This window comes from Nerophis lumbriciformis, linkage group LG25 (assembly GCF_033978685.3).
Source record: "Nerophis lumbriciformis linkage group LG25, RoL_Nlum_v2.1, whole genome shotgun sequence".
Taxonomy (NCBI): Eukaryota; Metazoa; Chordata; class Actinopteri; order Syngnathiformes; family Syngnathidae; genus Nerophis; species Nerophis lumbriciformis.
In genome coordinates this window covers 39,685,544-39,705,204 of record NC_084572.2, presented here as the reverse complement: position 1 = coordinate 39,705,204, position 19,661 = coordinate 39,685,544, and the positions used below count along the sequence as shown (strand labels likewise).

At 42.0% G+C, this 19,661-nt stretch overlaps 1 long non-coding RNA gene across 2 annotated transcripts in view; it reads right to left on the bottom strand.

The window, feature by feature from the left end:
* LOC133621939 (uncharacterized) overlaps positions 1-14,160 on the bottom strand; it is a 102,467-nt gene extending 88,307 nt beyond the window's left edge. For both annotated transcript variants that reach the window (XR_009817714.2, XR_009817713.1), the window contains exons 1-3: positions 14,088-14,160; positions 13,664-13,764; positions 11,094-11,144 (exon numbers count right to left, since the gene is read on the bottom strand). This is a non-coding gene — a long non-coding RNA (uncharacterized lncRNA). The remainder of the gene's footprint in view (positions 1-11,093; positions 11,145-13,663; positions 13,765-14,087) is intronic.
* Positions 14,161-19,661: the final 5,501 nt, after the last annotated feature.

Sequence of the window (19,661 nt, the reverse complement as noted above, 5' to 3'; positions counted from 1 at the left end):
AGGCGGCGGCGGAGAAGGTTTAGCAGGAAGGTCACAAAAGGAGAAAGACACGCTAGCATAAACCCATGCATTTGTGCAGGCGAGGCGGCTATTTCTTTTGATTTCTTTTGGAAAGACGACAGTTTGCAGAGGTAAGCTGGCAGGCAGCCTGGGGACAGCTTGCACTTCCTCTACACACATTTGGACCACAACATCCGGCCCAATCAAATAAATCATGGGGGGACTTACTTGGCTGCAGAGGAGTCTTTATTTCATTCAAACGTCATTTAACCCAATGGAATATATCTCGCTAATGGAAATGTTCAATGTGACCTCCAGCAGTGGCTCTCAAACTTCTTTCACCAAATACCACCTTTGAAAGAAACTTGGCTCTCCAATGACCAACATTAACATACAGTAACGTAGTAGTCCTAAGTATTCATTAAGTACCACCATAATGACCAACATTAATATACAGTACAGTGTTTCCCACAGGACAGGCATCTATTTGTGGTGGTGTGGTCGGGTGGCGGGGGGCGGCAGAAGAACGCGGAGTTGGAATATAATGACAACATTTTATGTACATATTTATATACAGATTTGAACAATTAGTGATTCACTGAAATATATTTATTAATTGTGGTTCTTACAAAAAATATATCTTATAAAATATAAAAGCTAAAATGTCTCTTAAAGCTCTGCCCCTTTAATTAGTGAATACTAAATAATTTAACTAAGGCTGCAGCTAACGATTATTTTTCTATCGATTAATCTATAGATTATTTTTTCGATTAATCGGTTAATCTATAGATTATTTTTTCGATTAATCTATAGATTATTTTTCCTTTTAACGATTTTTTTTTTATTTAAAATGAAGATGAAAAAATAAATGTTGGCCAGTTTTTTCAAAAGGCATGACTTTTATATACAAAAAAAAAAGTATGGCCACTCAGTCAACATTGACAACAACATGACAAATAATTCTGTAACAATGTAAACATTTAAAACTTTTAACATTTAACAAAATTAAAAGTAGCTTATTTGCTTTTTAATGTGCAAATATAAAAGTAAACATCCAGTGCAAATCTTAATATTCTGCAATAGTATAAGCATTTCTAAAGTAAAAGTATTGCTTATTTTGCTTTAAAATGTGCAAAAATAAAGATAAACATCCAATACAAAAAAGTGCAAAACGAAATATTCTGTAACAGTGTAAACATTTCAACAAAAGTAAAAGTATTGCTTATTTTGCTTAATAACACAACAATGATAGTATGATTAAAGTGAAAGTTAATTGTTGGTTTGTACATAGTATATGTAACTGTTAATGTTGTAAAAGGTATTTGCACAACTAATTAACGTTAGCGTTAAAGAGGAGCGCGTCTTTGTAAACACTGAACAGGCATGCCAAACGCGCCTCTCAGAGCGAAACAGTGTTTTAGTTTATGAATTTACAACGCAGATACAAATGACACATTCATGATTTTGTGTAATGATGACAACGTATACTCACGCGGACGATTGACTAGTTGATGGTGATGGCAAGAACGCTGTCGGGTGTTTTCTTTTCAAATGTTCCTTCATAGCCGTTGTGCTGCTATGATAGGCCATTTCCGCTCGACACAGTGTGCATACAACAACTGTCAAGTGTTTTGCTTTTTTCGCTGTGCTTATCCCACACTTGAAGGGATGTACCAATGCTGAATGTGGCTTCTGGATTTCACTCAAAAGACCAGACCGTAGTTACTTTTTCCTTTTATTTTCCTTTAGTTTGCAACAGTTTTTCCAACCAAGAAACAGCTTCTTTTTTCTTCTTTAGTCTTTTTAGCAGTCTTTAGCAGTGTTAATAGACTTTAGTTTCTTTAGCTGTCATTAGCTGTCTTTAGTAGCCTTTAGCTTCTTTAGTAGGTGAAAAACCTTTAAGGACAAAACACCACAAGATTAACATGCTGTAAAAAATCAATCAATTATCAATACCATAATTTACAATTATTAATTAGGCTATCAAACTCTTAACCATTAAACAAGTGCAAGAAAATGGACACATCTTTTCCCTTTAAGTTAAAACAGATTTTAAATAAATTGTCTCAACATAAATGCACCAAGATACATATAAAATACATTTAACACCAGAAACACAATAGATAAATGCAACAGAAAACCCAATATGCAAATACATAAATACCTAACCAATTAACCACCTATTTAGATACATATTTAAAATCCATATTCAATATAAATATATTATTAATTTAGCAGTGAAACACTCAATCTTAAACGCTGTCTACTGGTAGAAAAATGCCCCTTTTTCTACGCCCTCACCAACACAGTTAAATCCAACACTTGAAGTTGAGCGACTTCACCCTCCTGATGAAGCAAACTGCTCCAACATTTATCAAACTAAGCAAAGAATATCAACACTAAACAACAGTTACATAACACACTGTGTGTATTTAGCCTCCAGACTAAGCACGCTACATGCACACAACCCCCCCTCCCATCTCACCAGCGCAACAGGTGCGCCACACCCACGAAGAGAAATATTAAATCTTACATACTTTTGGCACAACTCTGGGTTATCTGTAATGAACTAAACCTTTTTCCACTCTGCGCTGGCGTGTTTTGTACTCCTTGATTTGACACAGCGGTCTAATTACCGGGCTCGCGCACCAGCAGATGAGACGGGAGGGCGCCGCGTTATACCTGCGCGTGAACGTAAACTGATCGGCTCTGATTTTATAAGCCGACTGGCCGAAATAATGCCGAATTATATACATTTGTTTATTGAAATACTCCCACACTTTTGACGACTTTTGGCGTGCTTTTTTTCCCTCGCTCGCACCGCTCGCATCGTCTGCTTTGCGCTCCGCCATGACGGCAGTGTGACGTAAATATGCGACGCGTCGAAGCATAAAAACGACGTCGACGTATTTACGTAACCGATGACGTCGACTACGTCGACGCGTCGTTTCAGCCTTAAATTTAACTTTAGCCTACTATTACAACCATATTATTTACCAGCAACATGAAGTGAAACAGAGGCAGAGGTGTCCTGCCACAGTCAGTCAACCTCCTCCTCCTCCTCCTTCTGCTGCTGAACAGGTCGCACCTGTGGTCCGGACTGTAGGCCTACCTCCTCTCCAAGTCGAGCCCTTTTCGGCCGTTGAAAATATTTTTCTATACTCATCTGTGTGAAGGAGTGAACATCCAACATTAGAATTTATTACTAACGAGCAGAACCGCTCTATGTACAGTGCCGTCTAACCTTAAGCGGCAGCAGCTCAACACATGCAGGGTTCAACGTTAAGGTTTTTTTCTACTTGCCTGACTTCTGAAATCTACTTGCCCCAATATTTTTACTTGTCCTGCCTAGGTTTTTTTCTGGCTGTGTAGTGCTCATGGCTTATATCTTACTAAAATTCTTCCCGTTGACTATTTACAACACTACACAGTATTTATTATTATTATTATTATTATTATCTATAATTACATTTAAATGGCATTGCATACATGTAAAATTAAATGCTATTTCAAATTATTTGACCAGTAGCAGTTACACCCATCTGAACAGGTCAGCCACCTGTTTAAAGCCCGATCACAGTTGAAATCTTGAAATGAAGGGCCTTTAATGGCCAAAACATTAACCTGGACAACATTTTAACAGCTGGTTGGCTCAGATTTTATTCTTTTCAATGCATTCACATGCTGCAGTGGACAGTGGACAATTTAGCTTCAGTCCATGTATGTTTATTGACAACAGGGTTATAACCTGGACACGTTAGCTCGTCGGTATGAAAACATGTGATTGTTATTACGTGCGTCTGCCCCGGACCCAGAGTCAAACAGCAGCGGTGTTAATGAAGCAGCGTCAGGCTGCTAACCGTCAGTGAAACGCTCGGTGAAATCGCGGATTAACGTTAAATATATGACGAGCCGCGAGCGATGCAGCTATAACCTATCTACCTATAACACCTGTAAAAATGAAGCAATGCTACCACGCTAGCAAGCGTTAGCTAGCCGGCTATGAGCCACCAAGCTGCTAACTATTGCCAAAAGGCACCATTTAAGTTTTTTTCCCCATGGCATCCTGGATCAAGGCTTTCAGCAGCTTTTGGACGTTTGAGGTAGAAACGTAGGAAGCGCCATCATTATGAAAAATAGCCGGCGAGTATTTTGATCCCGTCCGTCCCTCTTCTTCTTCTTCTTCTTCTGGCCCACCAGGTGAATTAAGTGCTATTGGCGGAGTTACCGCCACCTACTGCACTGGAGGTGTAACTACAAGCAACATTCACAGACAGTCCCATTGCTTTTATGAGCGGTCGAGCGAGTCAAAAGCCGAAAAATCCATTTGTGGCGGACGTAATTCTTTCGTGGCGGGCCGCCACAAATAAATGAATGTGTGGGAAACACTGCAGTAATGTAGTAGTCCTAAGTATTCATTAAGTACCACCATAATGACCAACATTAATATACAGTAACGTAGTAGTCCTAAATATTCATTAAGTACCACCATAATGACAACATTAAATAAAGTAGTGTAGTAGACCTAAGTATTCATTAAGTACCACCATAATGACATCATTAAATACAGTAGTGTAGTACACCTAAGTATTCATTAAGTACCACCATGTAGACAACATTAAATACAGTAGTGTAGTAGACCTAAGTATTCATTAAGTACCACCATAATGACAACATTAATATACAGTAACGTAGTAGTCCTAAATATTAATTAAGTACCACCATAATGACCAACATTAACATACAGTAACGTAGTAGTCCTAAATATTCATTAAGTACCACCATAATGACCAACATTTAATACAGTAGTGTAGTAGACCTAAGTATTCATTAAGTACCACCATAATGACAACATTAAATACAGTAGTGTAGTAGACCTAAGTATTCATTAAGTACCACCATAATGACCAACATTAATATACAGTAACGTAGTAGTCTTAAATATTCATTAAGTACCACCATAATGACAACATTAAATACAGTAGTGTAGTAGACCTAAGTATTCATTAAGTACCACCATAATGACAACATTAAATACAGTAATGTAGTAGACCTAAGTATTCATTAAGTATCACCATAATGACATCATTAAATACAGTAGTGTAGTAGACCTAAGTATTCATTAAGTACCACCATAATGACAACAATAAATACAGTAGTGTAGTAGACCTAAGTTTTCATTAAGTACCACCATAATGACAACATTAAATACAGTAGTGTGGTAGTCCTAAGTATTCATTAACTACCACCATAATGACCAACATTAACATACAGTAATGTAGTAGTCCTAAGTATTCATTAAGTACCCCCATCATGACCAACATTAATATACAGTATCGTAGTAGTCTTAAGTATTCATTAAGTACCCCCATAATGACCAACATTAATATACAGTATCGTAGTAGTCTTAAGTATTCATTAAGCACCACCATAATGACCAACATTAATATACAGTAACGTAGTAGTCCTAAGTATTCATTAAGTACCACCATAATGACCAACATTAACATACAGTAGTGTAGTAGTCTTAAGTATTCATTAAGTACCCCCATAATGACCAACATTAATATACATTAACGTAGTAGTCTTAAGTATTCATTAAGCACCACCATAATGACCAACTTTAATATACAGTAACGTGGTATCCATCCATCCATCCATCTTCTTCCGCTCATCCGAGGTTGGGTCGCGGGGGCAGCAGCCTAAGCAGGGAAGCCCAGACTTCCCTCTCCCCAGCCACTTCGTCCAGCTCTTCCTGTGGGACCCCGAGGCGTTCCCAGGCCAGCCGGGAGACATAGTCTTCCCAACGTGTCCTGGGTCTTCCCCGCGGCCTCCTACCGGTCAGACGTGCCCTAAACACCTCCCTAGGGAGGCGTTCGGGTGGCATCCTGACCAGATGCCCGAACCACCTCATCTGGCTCCTCTCCATGTGGAGGAGCAGCGGCTTTACTTTGAGCTCCCCCCGGATGACAGAGCTTCTCACCCTATCTCTAAGGGAGAGCCCCGCCACCCGGCGGAGGAAACTCATTTCGGCCGCTTGTACCCGTGATCTTGTCCTTTCGGTCATAACCCAAAGCTCATGACCATAGGTGAGGATGGGAACGTAGATCGACCGGTAAATTGAGAGCTTTGCCTTCCGGCTCAGCTCCTTCTTCACCACAACGGATCGATACAGCGCCCGCATTACTGAAGATGCCGCACCGATCCGCCTGTCGATCTCACGATCCACTCTTCCCCCACTCGTGAACAAGACTCCGAGGTACTTGAACTCCTCCACTTGGGGCAAGATCTCCTCCCCAACCCGGAGATGGCACTCCACCCTTTTCCGGGAGAGAACCATGGACTCGGACTTGGAGGTGCTGATTCCCATCCCAGTCGCTTCACACTCGGCTGCGAACCGATCCAGTGAGAGCTGAAGATCTTGGCCGGAGGAAGCCATCAGGACCACATCATCTGCAAATAGCAGAGACCTAATCCTGCAGCCACCAAACCAGATCCCCTCAACGCCCTGACTGCGCCTAGAAATTCTGTCCATAAAGGTTATGAACAGAATCGGTGACAAAGGGCAGCCTTGGCGGAGTCCAACCCTCACTGGAAACGTGTCCGACTTACTGCCGGCAATGCGGACCAAGCTCTGGCACTGATCATACAGGGAGCGAACTGCCACAATCAGACAGTCCGTTACCCCATACTCTCTGAGCACTCCTCACAGGACTTCCCGGGGTACACGGTCGAATGCCTTCTCCAAGTCCACAAAGCACATGTAGACTGGTTGGGCAAACTCCCATGCACCCTCAAGGACCCTGCCCAGAGTAAAAGAGCTGGTCCACAGTTCCACGACCAGGACGAAAACCACACTGTTCCTCCTGAATCCGAGGTTGGACTATCCGGCGTAGCCTCCTCTCCAGTACACCTGAATAGACCTTACCGGGAAGGCTGAGGAGTGTGATCCCACGATAGTTGGAACACACCCTCCGGTTCCCCTTCTTAAAGAGAGGAACCACCACCCCGGTCTGCCAATCCAGAGGTACCGCCCCCGATGTCCACGCGATGTTGCAGAGTCTTGTCAACCAAGACATCCCCACAACATCCAGAGCCTTAAGGAACTCCGGGCGGATCTCATCCACCCCCGGGGCCTTGCCACCGAGGAGCTTTTTAACTACCTCGGCAACCTCAGCCCCAGAAATAGGAGAGCCCACCACAGATTCCACAGGCACTGCTTCCTCATAGGAAGACGTGTTGGTGGTATTGAGGAGGTCTTCGAAGTATTCCCTCCACCATCCTCGACTGCGGATGTTGTGATACATTCCCATCAGATGATATTTGCAGACCTTTTGGGGCGCGAGAAGGCTCCAATCAGAGAAGAGTTGACCATCAACAGTCACACACAACCATCCAACGAAAGATGGATGACAAAACTTACAACAACAAGTGCATGAACAGATAGATGCCAGTGGACTTGTGAAGACTTTCAACTATTTCATTTGAAAAGACAGCGAGGAGAGCGGCCATCTTGATCTCTGGGAGGAAAACAACTAAGGAGTATTTTGAGAAGGATGCATGAGGACTTTCACACGTTCTTTCATCTCACATTTGCCCCTCAAGTTGACTTCTGATGAACATGTCCTCCCTCCGTCAACATCTGTCACCATTGTGTGCAGCAGCTTGCTTCATTACACTAATCATCTATGTCACACACGTCCTGGCCTGCTACTCTACACTCTGTCAACACACACACACACACACACACACACACACACACACACACACACACACACACACACACACACACACACACACACACACACACACACACACACACACACACACACACACACACACACACACAGATGCTACAAAAGCATCTGTGTCCATCTTTAGGCCTCTAAAGGAAGAGTTGTGATCTGTGAAGAATCGCTTTCTCCTTCATTGTCTTGTTTTGCCCTGCGGAGTTAATGTTTACTCATGCAAAAACATGCCTAAGTGGTGCATGCGTGGGTGCGTGCGTGCGCGCGAGTGTGTGTGTGTGTGTGTGTGTGTCTTTGAGGATGAGAGAATGTTGCAGGCTGTCAAAAACCTGAACAGATTTTTGGGGAACATAATATGAGTGACACATGTTATGAAAGGAAAAGTGTATTTTTTAGCTGGTGTGGCTGTAACAGAGCTGTCCAAACCACAGCACATACATGCACATTTTACAGTCAAGTATGATGGTTTAACCTGGCTAATGTTAGCATATGCGCAAATAAAAGATAAAAAACATCAACAACTTAGCGCAACATGTTTGAATTCCTGTAGGCTGAAATGTGAACATTTCTACTGACACAGATGAATGATATATGTCTTTTTCCTAGTTTGTAAGGTAAACATTGATTTATATGATTTATTATTCATTTCATTGACTTTTTACAGTGTGGGGCCACCGATAGTTTGAGTGCGGTCTGTCGTCATTAGGATGCTGACTGCTTGGATGTTCATATATTTCAGGGTTTCCCCGTAACGTAATTGAATGTAGCGCACCACCACACCTTAAAAAATAAGTTTGTTTTTACTTGAAAACAAATTAAAGTAATATAATTTATCGTAGCCCCCGGAAGAAATCACAGAAACTCTGACGCTATTTTTAACTTTTATTACCAATCTTATGATAAACAACGGCACAATTCCAACAGGTTTTACCTCCCATTAAACACTTTGGTGTCTCCTTGAATATTCGCTTTCCCACCGGACACACAACAACGCTTCCTCATTCTCCGCCAATCACCTTGCAGGCACAGACGGGGGTTTGTAAACGTGGGAAAAACTGACATCCAATCCAAACCACACGAACATAAAACATTGACATTAGCGGGTCATTGCAGTATGAATTGATATATTATTTGCGCACTATTGACAAGTGATGTACTGAAAAAAGACTTTGATCACCGAAAACCACGCTACGGAAACCGAATGTAAACAAAACGCGCGCTATTGTCTGGAGCGTTGTCAGCATGTCTGTGATGTGGACATGATGTTTGTATATATTGCAGATATACCCGCTGACTGCCCTTTACAAAAAGTGCACATTTTAGGAGGACAGTGGCGGCTTTTAAAAAGAGAAAGTCCAAGTAGCAGCGCCAAGCAAGTGTGACGTCATGCTCGCTTTAGTCTCTTTAGTCAAGGACATGGAGGGACAGAAGTAGAGTCTCTAAACACGAGTTCAGTCTATAATAACACCAGAAGAAGATGCTACATTTGTTGCTACTTGTTTTTATTAAAAATGTTAAAAAGTCATTAAAAGTCTGTAAACACCTGAAAAAATATCAACCGTGTACAGAAATCAGCAACAATTGAAAATATGGCAAAACGATAAAAAAAATATATGTTAATACTAATGAATAAAAACAGATTTGTTTTAAATGTTTGTATAAAGTTTTTGAGAAATTTGAAAGAAAATCATATCATTATAGCAAAATATGCAAATTAATCGATGTAGTCATTGTGACCACGCCCCCACCACCACAGGCAATTTAGGGGAAACCCCGTGTTCCCATTTAGATGAAGAAAAGGGGAGTGGAACCAGGTGTCTTTTTATGTTGTTCTCGCCATTTCCGGGTCCTAATCGGCTGTCGAAGTGTACTAACTGGTCGGAATACAACCTCAGCCTTCTTCTATCCAGGTGAGAGGCATGATTTATGATCTTGAATAAACCTCCAGGGAGCAAGGAAGCAAGGAAACACCCCTCAAGTCGATCATGTCAACATTGGCCCACATGGCGCTGCTAAAAATAGTTTGTCTGCGTTAGTGCTTATAATAACAATATGACTAATACTTGGTTAATATTCAAGTCACAAATATGAAGGAATATGGGCGCTTTTTGGATGGTTATTTATTGGATTTTATGGGCGAAATAGAGGACCTCCCATAGGCGCAGTGGTAAGCAGACTTTTAATCGCATTTATTTAACATTTGCAATGCGTCGTCATGTCTTTCAGAATGATTGTGAACAATAAGCAAAATTCCTGCCCCAAGGCTAGATTTTGGCCAACACACTTTAAATAGACTATTGTGGGACCGCTGACATTTAAAATTGCTGAAAAATAGTCTACAGCGGGACCTTTTTAACTCAAAACCCTAACACAGAAATAAGCTTTTTCAATCTGACTGAGTCTAATCAGGCCTTGAGAGAACACTAAAACCCCCAAAGCGTGAGCAATTGATCCGAATCATTTTTTTCTTCATTATCAAGTCCCAAGGAGGTGGACGAAATGTGCCAAAATAGAAAATAAAAATCTCCTAACAAGGAGGTCAATTGCTTTTAATAAGAATATAAGTAACTATTGGTGGCAACAATGCGTCACTTGCCCCAAATGCTCTCGCTAATATACGTACTCAAATGAGACCTCCCTACCACACACACACACACACACACACACACACACACACACACACACACACACACACACACACACACACACACACACACACACACACACACACACACACACACACACACACACACACACACACACACACAGAGGTCAGCATCCTGCATTATACAAAATGCATGTACCATACAGGAAAAAATGCAGGTTTAATTAGTGCATTTTAAAAGTGAAGCTTTCTTAATGTGCCATTTATGATAAAAGGTGTGTGTGTGTACGTGTAATAAGTGCATTTGGCAACCCTCCACCGCCAGTAAAGAACTCCTCTCCGCTATAAATGTAGATTTTCACCTCCCTGACCTGCAAACACTTACTCAAAAGTATTGACCGGTGTCTTACTTAAAAAGCCAGCGGCAGCTGAGTGGGCTGAATTTCAGTAATACTCTCTGGTAACTCATAATGCTTGCAGTGATGGCATAAATTCATCCGCTGTGTCCAATTGTTGTGCTATAAGATATTTTAAAAATGCAGTTCTTAAAAACTAAAAAGATATATATACCCCTCATAGGCTTTAGAATGGGCACAATTGGAATTCTGATGCAAACTCCTGTCTCCAAAATGCAATATAAAAGTACAATAAGCCATAAATAAAGTGTGTGAGGACATAAAGTGTTGCAGTAAACGTGACTATCTAAGGAATAGAAACCCCAGCCTGGGGGACAATCTCACCGTGGTCGTTTCAGACTGGTAACGATGGAGTCGGAAAGGATATGAAGAAGTCTGCAAAGTAGAAAAGTTGTCAATGTGCAGAGCAGACATTACCAGGCATCCTACAAAATGGAGGCTGGTCACCGCAGGGCATAGCAACTACAGTACGATGAAATATATAACCCTTCCTTGAACCCTTTATCTTTCTCTTGGCAGGCACATGTGCTGTAAAAAATATTGATATACCAATAGTGTACTTACAAACAGCACTTGTCATGAGCTCTCATTTTTTGTTTCTGGTATTTTGCTTTGTTTCCTGTCCAGCGCTTTTATTTTTTATTTCCATTTCCTGCTTACCCCCTTTTTGCCACAACTTCTTGCTCCTTTACTTCCTATTTCCAACAGGAATTACAATGATGTTAATAATGCCGTGAGAATCATAGACATGTTCTAAGGGTACGCAGCATGGAGCGCTACTGCCTACTGTCGCTGACGAGACGCGGGGCCGCCATCTTGGAGTGGTGATCCGCTCCACTCAGTGCAATTCATTTGGCAGGAGCAATGAACTGTCAGCGCATTTAATTCATCTTACGTCACTGAATACCACTGACATACCTGCCAACTTTTGAAATCAGAAAAACCTAGTAGCCTGGGTCCAGGGGCCGCAGGCCCCGGTAGGTCCAGGACAAAGTCCTGGTGGGGGGTTCAGGCTTCGCCCCCCGACGCAAAATGATTGATTGCATTCAGACAGGTTAAAATGTTGCTAAAACCATCACTTTTCTATCAGTCACAGTGACTTTTCAAAACAAAAATATTACAGCAAAAATCATATGGGTTGATTGACATGTTTATTCTGTAAGCTAACTTCAATAGTTTGAAATTATTTTCACAGTTAATGCCAGTTATCCTGTCAACCTTTCACAAGACTTCAATTTGTTCATTGAAAGTATAAACACTTTTTACAGTAAACAAATGGTAAAACAGTACTAAACAATTCCATAAAAAAAAAATTGGTGTCATTATTAACTTTCTGTCCAAGCTTGTATAATCTACTGCCTTGTTCAATTGTAAAAAATATTCTGTGCCTAAAATTCACATTTCTACCACAATTATCATACTGTAAACATGGTAAGCTAACTTCATTAAAATTAATAGTCCTGTCAATAGCATGGAATTACAATTCAAATGTCGTTTTTTTGTAAGCCTTTCAAAAGAATTCAAAATATGAAAAATTAATGAAAATTAATTGAAGCCATCAGACACTTGAAAAGTGGCACATCACATCTCTAATGTAATCATTTGAACTTTTCAACAGAAATAGCACTGCAAAAATATTAAGGACATACTTCTGTATTTTGGTAGTTATGCTGTCAACATTTAACAAGATTTCTTCAACTTGGACTTGAAAGCATAAATAGTATAAACACTTTTAACAGTATAACAGTACTAAACAATTCCAATAGATAACATTGGTGTCATTACCTTTTTGTGGCTAAAATCCGAAAAACGTTGAAAGTTTTCCACTTGTATCGCTAGCAACGGCATTAGACTCGTGTTTTTTTGTCCCAACGTGGTCTTTTACATCGCTAATTCCTCCGTGTCCGATCAAAAAATCTTGTCTGCACAAGGTGCAATTCGCATAGTTTTCACCCTTTTTGGAACGGATAATTATTCCCGGATAGGCTTTTGAATATTCTTCACGGAATGACTGCAGTTTTCTTTTCGGTTTAAGACTCGTTTGCGATTTTTCTCCGACTGATTCCATGATCGTTCGCTCGTTTGGAAACAATGGCAACAGGTGCCTCGTGCTTGGCAGCGGTGCTATAAATAGCCTCGCGCATTTTAAAAAAAAAATATTTTTTTAAATTAATGAAAAACCGTATTTTTTATCACTGCAACCGTAACCCGGAATAGGTTGATGAAAACCGTACTAATTACGGGAAAACCGGAGTAGTTGGCAGGTATGCGCTGATTTTCACCCGCTTTTTTCTCATACGTGTAGCTATGATAAAGGACACATGTTTTATTATTCATAGTTTGCTTAACAGTAATAGAATATTCTTATATGCTACAAATGACCAGACGTCCAAGATCAAAACTGGGAATATACTCCCAGAGAAGGGGGGAAAAAACGGTCGGCTATTTTTAAGTTGAAGAAACAATATGTTTAGGTTATATATGCATGCGTATATCCTACATAAACAACATTAGATATCTATATATCTTAGGGACCTATAGACTGTCTCTCTGCTATAGACTGTCTCTCTGTTGCTGCAGCAGCAGAGAGTTTATTGTGTCTTGATACTTTGTATATTTTGTATTACATTCTTAATGTGACATTTTTTAATGTAATTCATTTCATTGAGAAGCAATTCTATTATGGTCATACTCTTGTTTGCTAGCGGCTACGATTTCAGTACTATTGAAGATCTTTGCTCCTTCTCAACTCTGTGGTAATATTCTTTTCACAAAATACAACCAATAGTACGTTAATGTTCAATCTTACTTGTGAAAAGTAATCCCCCGATTGCTATTTTCAACAGTCCGCTCATTTGAGCAGGAAAACGCTGAACACCATCTTTGTTTTCTACCTGTCAACTGTCAGTTTGGGCTGCTCGCCGGCTCATCACCACTTCAAGATGGCGGCCCAATTCCTCGCGTCGCAGCAGCCAATGCTGCGTCTACTTACTTCCTATTTCCAACAGGAATTGCAATGATGTTAATAATGCCGTGAGAACTGTACAAAATGTAGCATTAAAATTAAAAACAACACAAGAAAATTCCCCTAGACAACATAAAGCACGTATTTACTACTCAAATCACTTTGGATGTAACTTAATAATACAGCACAGACATACTGCTAACATGCTAACTATTAGCATGCTAACGAGCTAACATTGAGAATAATAACTTCAAAAAGCGTCAAATTAAAATCACAGTCAGAGTAGAAAAAAGGTTTGCTTTTAGGTTGGCCGCATTCACAAGAGGGGTAAATCAAGTTTTTTAGGTGGTTACCTTGGCAACAGGACAGAGACTTTCTTCTCCTGTGACACATGGAGCAGTGTGCATCAATCATTAAAGTCCCACACCACAACACGTACAGAGCGAACATTAGTTCCGCCATTGAATCAACCCTCATACTGTATATTATAACGTCATACACAAACAATATTTAATGAATAGAATCATGTATACGCTTTAAAACACGTGTATGTAACCACAACACTTGACATATATTAAATGACTGTCTCTGTTGGCAGCTACACTTTGGAAATCAGTGTTGCTGGTTGCCAATCAGCAGGATTTGGATGCCTCCAGACAAAGCTGGGTCATTGGGATTTTGTAGCCAGTGTGTTATTGAAATAGTTAGTGAATATCAATCAAAAAAGGAATCAAAATGTATTGAAATAGCCCTAAAGGGCTTCACAAACCACAACACTTTCCTCTTATCAGAACCCACATCTGGGCAAGAAAAAAACTCAACCCAATGCGAAGAATGAGAAACCCTGGGAGGTACCGCAGATGTGGGACCCCCTGGAGTGGATACGGTTAATATTGTGAGAGTCCAGTCCTTAGGTAGGCCAGCAGGGGGATCCTCTTGCATGAAGACAAGTGGTCAGCCTGCATCATTGACTGATGCAAAGAGGAATGCTCCACCCCGGGTCCCGACTTGGAACAGCTAGCGTGTCACCTGATAGCCTTTCCTTGCAGGAGAGGGAGCAGAGCAGAAAAGAGAAGCGGCACGTCAACTGGTGTAAGTACTGAATAGAAAAGTGTTTTCCATGCAACCAGCAGAAGCTTTTCTAACCTGTAACCTGTTTTGAAAAAGTTTCATTATAAATATTAAACCAAATGGTAGATTACAAGAATTGGTTTGAATCGAGAATCGATTCTGAATCGAATCATCATCCCTGGCAATGGAATCGAATCAAATTGTTAGTTGTCCAAAGATTCACACGCTGATCATATAGGGTAGGATAGCAGGATAAGGTAGGATAGACTTTATTTATCCCACAACGGGGACATTATGTGGTTAAAAGTGCAGATACAAAAAGTACACACAAAATAAGGTAAAAACACATGAAATCAAAGACATGAAACACAAAGGACATAAAATACTGTCATGACTTGATCTTGGGTGTTTGCTTTTCCGGGATGCAACGGAAAGTTGGCACGGGCGAGACGGGAATGAAGGTACATGATTTATTTATTATATAAAAAAAAACGAAAAGCGCGCACAGTGGCGGAGAATAAACTATGAAACCAAAAGACTATAGCAAAAAAGTACAAACGAAAAACACGCACAATGGCGGAGAACAAACTATGAAACCAAAAAGACTATAAACATGGAACAAAAACTTACTTGGCTTGGACAAAAATAGTTGCATGGAGAATGGACATGGAAAGAAGTATCAGGCATGGACAGAGCATAAATGTGGTGAGGTTGTCAGAAAAACAAACTGAAAAACACTGAACTTAAATACTACAGACATGATTAACGAAAACAGGTGCGTGACGTGACAGGTGAAAACTAATGGGTTGATCATGGAAACAAGACAAGGGAGTGAAAAGACAGAAACTAAAGAGTCCTATAACTAAACAAAACATGACTTAAAACAAAACATGATTACACAGACATGACAAATACAGGTAAAAGCCAGTAAATTAGAATATTTTGAAAAACTTGATTTATTTCAGTAATTGCATTCAAAAGGTGTAACTTGTACATTATATTTATTCATTGCACACAGACTGATGCATTCAAATGTTTATTTCATTTAATTTTGATGATTTGAAGTGGCAACAAATGAAAATCCAAAATTCCGTGTGTCACAAAATTAGAATATTACTTAAGGCTAATACAAAAAAGGGATTTTTAGAAATGTTGGCCAACTGAAAAGTATGAAAATGAAAAATATGAGCATGTACAATACTCAATACTTGGTTGGAGCTCCTTTTGCCTCAATTACTGCGTTAATGCGGCGTGGCATGGAGTCGATGAGTTTCTGGCACTGCTCAGGTGTTATGAGAGCCCAGGTTGCTCTGATAGTGGCCTTCAACTCTTCTGCGTTTTTGGGTCTGGCATTCTGCATCTTCCTTTTCACAATACCCCACAGATTTTCTATGGGGCTAAGGTCAGGGGAGTTGGCGGGCCAATTTAGAACAGAAATACCATGGTCCGTAAACCAGGCACGGGTAGATTTTGCGCTGTGTGCAGGCGCCAAGTCCTGTTGGAACTTGAAATCTCCATCTCCATAGAGCAGGTCAGCAGCAGGAAGCATGAAGTGCTCTAAAACTTGCTGGTAGACGGCTGCGTTGACCCTGGATCTCAGGAAACAGAGTGGACCGACACCAGCAGATGACATGGCACCCCAAACCATCACCCAACCATGCAAATTTTGCATTTCCTTTGGAAATCGAGGTCCCAGAGTGTGGAGGAAGACAGGAGAGGCACAGGATCCACGTTGCCTGAAGTCTACTGTAAAGTTTCCACCATCAGTGATGGTTTGGGGTGCCATGTCATCTGCTGGTGTCGGTCCACTCTGTTTCCTGAGATCCAGGGTCAACGCAGCCGTCTACCAGCAAGTTTTAGAGCACTTCATGCTTCCTGCTGCTGACCTGCTCTATGGAGATGGAGATTTCAAGTTCCAACAGGACTTGGCGCCTGCGCACAGCGCAAAATCTACCCGTGCCTGGTTTACGGACCATGGTATTTCTGTTCTAAATTGGCCCGCCAACTCCCCTGGCCTTAGCCCCATAGAAAATCTGTGGGGTATTGTGAAAAGGAAGATGCAGAATGCCAGACCCAAAAACGCAGAAGAGTTGAAGGCCACTATCAGAGCAACCTGGGCTCTCATAACACCTGAGCAGTGCCAGAAACTCATCGACTCCATGCCACGCCGCATTAACGCCGTAATTGAGGCAAAAGGAGCTCCAACCAAGTATTGAGTATTGTACATGCTCATATTTTTCATTTTCATACTTTTCAGTTGGCCAACATTTCTAAAAATCCCTTTTTTGTATTAGCCTTAAGTAATATTCTAATTTTGTGACACACGGAATTTTGGATTTTCATTTGTTGCCACTTCAAATCATCAAAATTAAATGAAATAAACATTTGAATGCATCAGTCTGTGTGCAATGAATAAATATAATGTACAAGTTACACCTTTTGAATGCAATTACTGAAATAAATCAAGTTTTTCAAAATATTCTAATTTACTGGCTTTTACCTGTACATTGAAAGAGCACAAAGTTGATGCATCCAGCTGCCATTTCTACATACAGCTACAAAAGGAAAACAACGGAAAACCGAAAAATGAGCGATAATTAATAAATATTGCGCACCTACAGGCATAGACTAACAAGTAAACACAACACAAATACCTTTTCAACACCCACATACACCGCCGTGGCCTCTGCGGTGCTCCACACCCTGGAGGGGGGGGGGTTTGGGGAGGGGCTGCACCGCCAGCAACAGAAACAGGAACAGACCAATCATAGCAACCAAGAGAGACAACTCCGTCCTAGGCTGCCCACTAGCTCTCAACCAATGTCCGGTCCATGAACCCGTCTAGGGAAACCGAAATTTAGCTGCGTAAATCTCCTCCATCCCGATGCCAGCTCTGCAGCCTGGTCTGCTTCGGTCTCTCCACGCCGACTCCGGTGTGGCAGCGAGCTGGCAGCTGCCGTCCCTTCTGAGGTTTCTCCTTCTTCCCATTGGCTTGAGATTTGTCTCGCCCTGATGTGGGATCTGAGCCGAGGATGTCGTTGTGGCTTGTGCAGGCCTTTGAGACACTTGTGATTTAGGGCTATATAAATAAACATTGATTGATTGATAAACATTGATTTACCCCATCACTGACGTATACATTTACCCCATCACTGACGTATACATTTACCCCATCACTGACGTATACATTTACCCCATCACTGATGTATACATTTACCCCATCACTGACGTATACATTTACCCCATCACTGACGTATACATTTACCCCATCACTTCTACAACCTGTGCATGTTGACTTCACTAGCAAAGACTGGACACATTTGATTATATCAGATTCCAGTCATGTGGCCTAAAGTGCAATGTACACTTTCATTCCCCTTGATTACACTTTTACGGCCTCATTTTGTCCTCCCGCTCATTGACCATTAGCTTTAACAACCCTTCACCACCGCTACAAAAACAAGACAAATAAATCGCCCCTTTTCAAGGGTGTGAAAGCAAACTTGCATGATTATGACTCTGTGAATTAGATTCTGTTATTCGTCGAGGGATTTGGTGTCGTCTTTCACCGTAAATATGCAATGTCGTCATGCACGGATCAATACTGTCTGGAGGTTTAGTAAGTGAGCCATGGAGGATACACCTTCTTTGTCACCGTGTCTTTCTCTGCGTGTGCACCACTAAATCCTTTCTCCATCCTGTTGTTTGTAAAACAAAAGCATTGGTGTGACGAGCAACAGCAGTTAACAAAATAATAGATGTCTCTGGCTGCAATATTTAGGTCAGATCGGGGGCTCATTAGCGGCTCGCACCAACTCCGTGGGGAGTGGTAATAAAAGCGTGCATGTTTATGGATGAGCGTAAGTGCATGTATGCCGTCTAAATGCTCATGCAAATGTGGTCCGCACTAAATTAATGACAAGTGATCCAGCTGGGCTGCGCTGCTAAATAAATTAGGCCCTTGCCAGCGAGTCTCCTCCGAGATTTAAGACTGCAGAAAGAAAAGGGAAGAAGAGGGAGTCTGCAGGGTTCATGAAGGAAAAGCACTGTGATGGTCCCCAGTGGCAGGTAGGGGCACTGTGATGGTCCCCAGTTGCAGGTAGGGGAACTGTTGTGGTCCCCAGTGGCAGGTAGGGGCACTGTGATGGTCCCCAGTGGCAGGTAGGGGCACTGCTGTGGTCCCCAATGGCAAGTAGGGGCACTGTGATGGTCCCCAATGGCAGGTAGGGGCACTGTGATGGTCCTCAGTGGCAGGTAGGGGAACTGCTGTGGTCCCCAGTGGCAGGTAGGGGCACTGTGATGGTCCCCAATGGCAGGTAGGGGCACTGTGATGGTCCCCAATGGCAGGTAGGGGCACTGTGATGGTCCCCAGTGGCAGGTAGGGGAACTGCTGTGATCCCCAGTGGCAGGTAGGGGCACTGTGATGGTCCCCAGTGGCAGGTAGGGGAACTGTTGTGGTCCCCAGTGGCAGGTAGGGGCACTGTGATGGTCCCCAGTGGCAGGTAGGGGCACTGCTGTGGTACCCAGTGGCAGGTAGGGGCACTGTGATGGTCCCCAGTGGCAGGTAGGGGCACTGTGATGGTCCCCAGTGGCAGGTAGGGGCACTGTGATGGTCCCCAGTGGCAGGTAGGGGCAGTGCTATGGTCCCTAGTGGCAGGTGGGGGCACTGTGATGGTCCCCAGTGGCAGGTAGGGGCACTGCTGTGGTCCCCAGTGGCAGGTAGGGGCAATGTTGTGGTCCCCAGTGGCAGGTAGGGGCACTGTGGTGGTCCCCAGTGGCAGGTAGGGGCACTGTGATGGTCCCCAGTGGCAGGTAGGGGCACTGTGATGGTCCCCAGTGGCAGGTAGGGGCTCTGT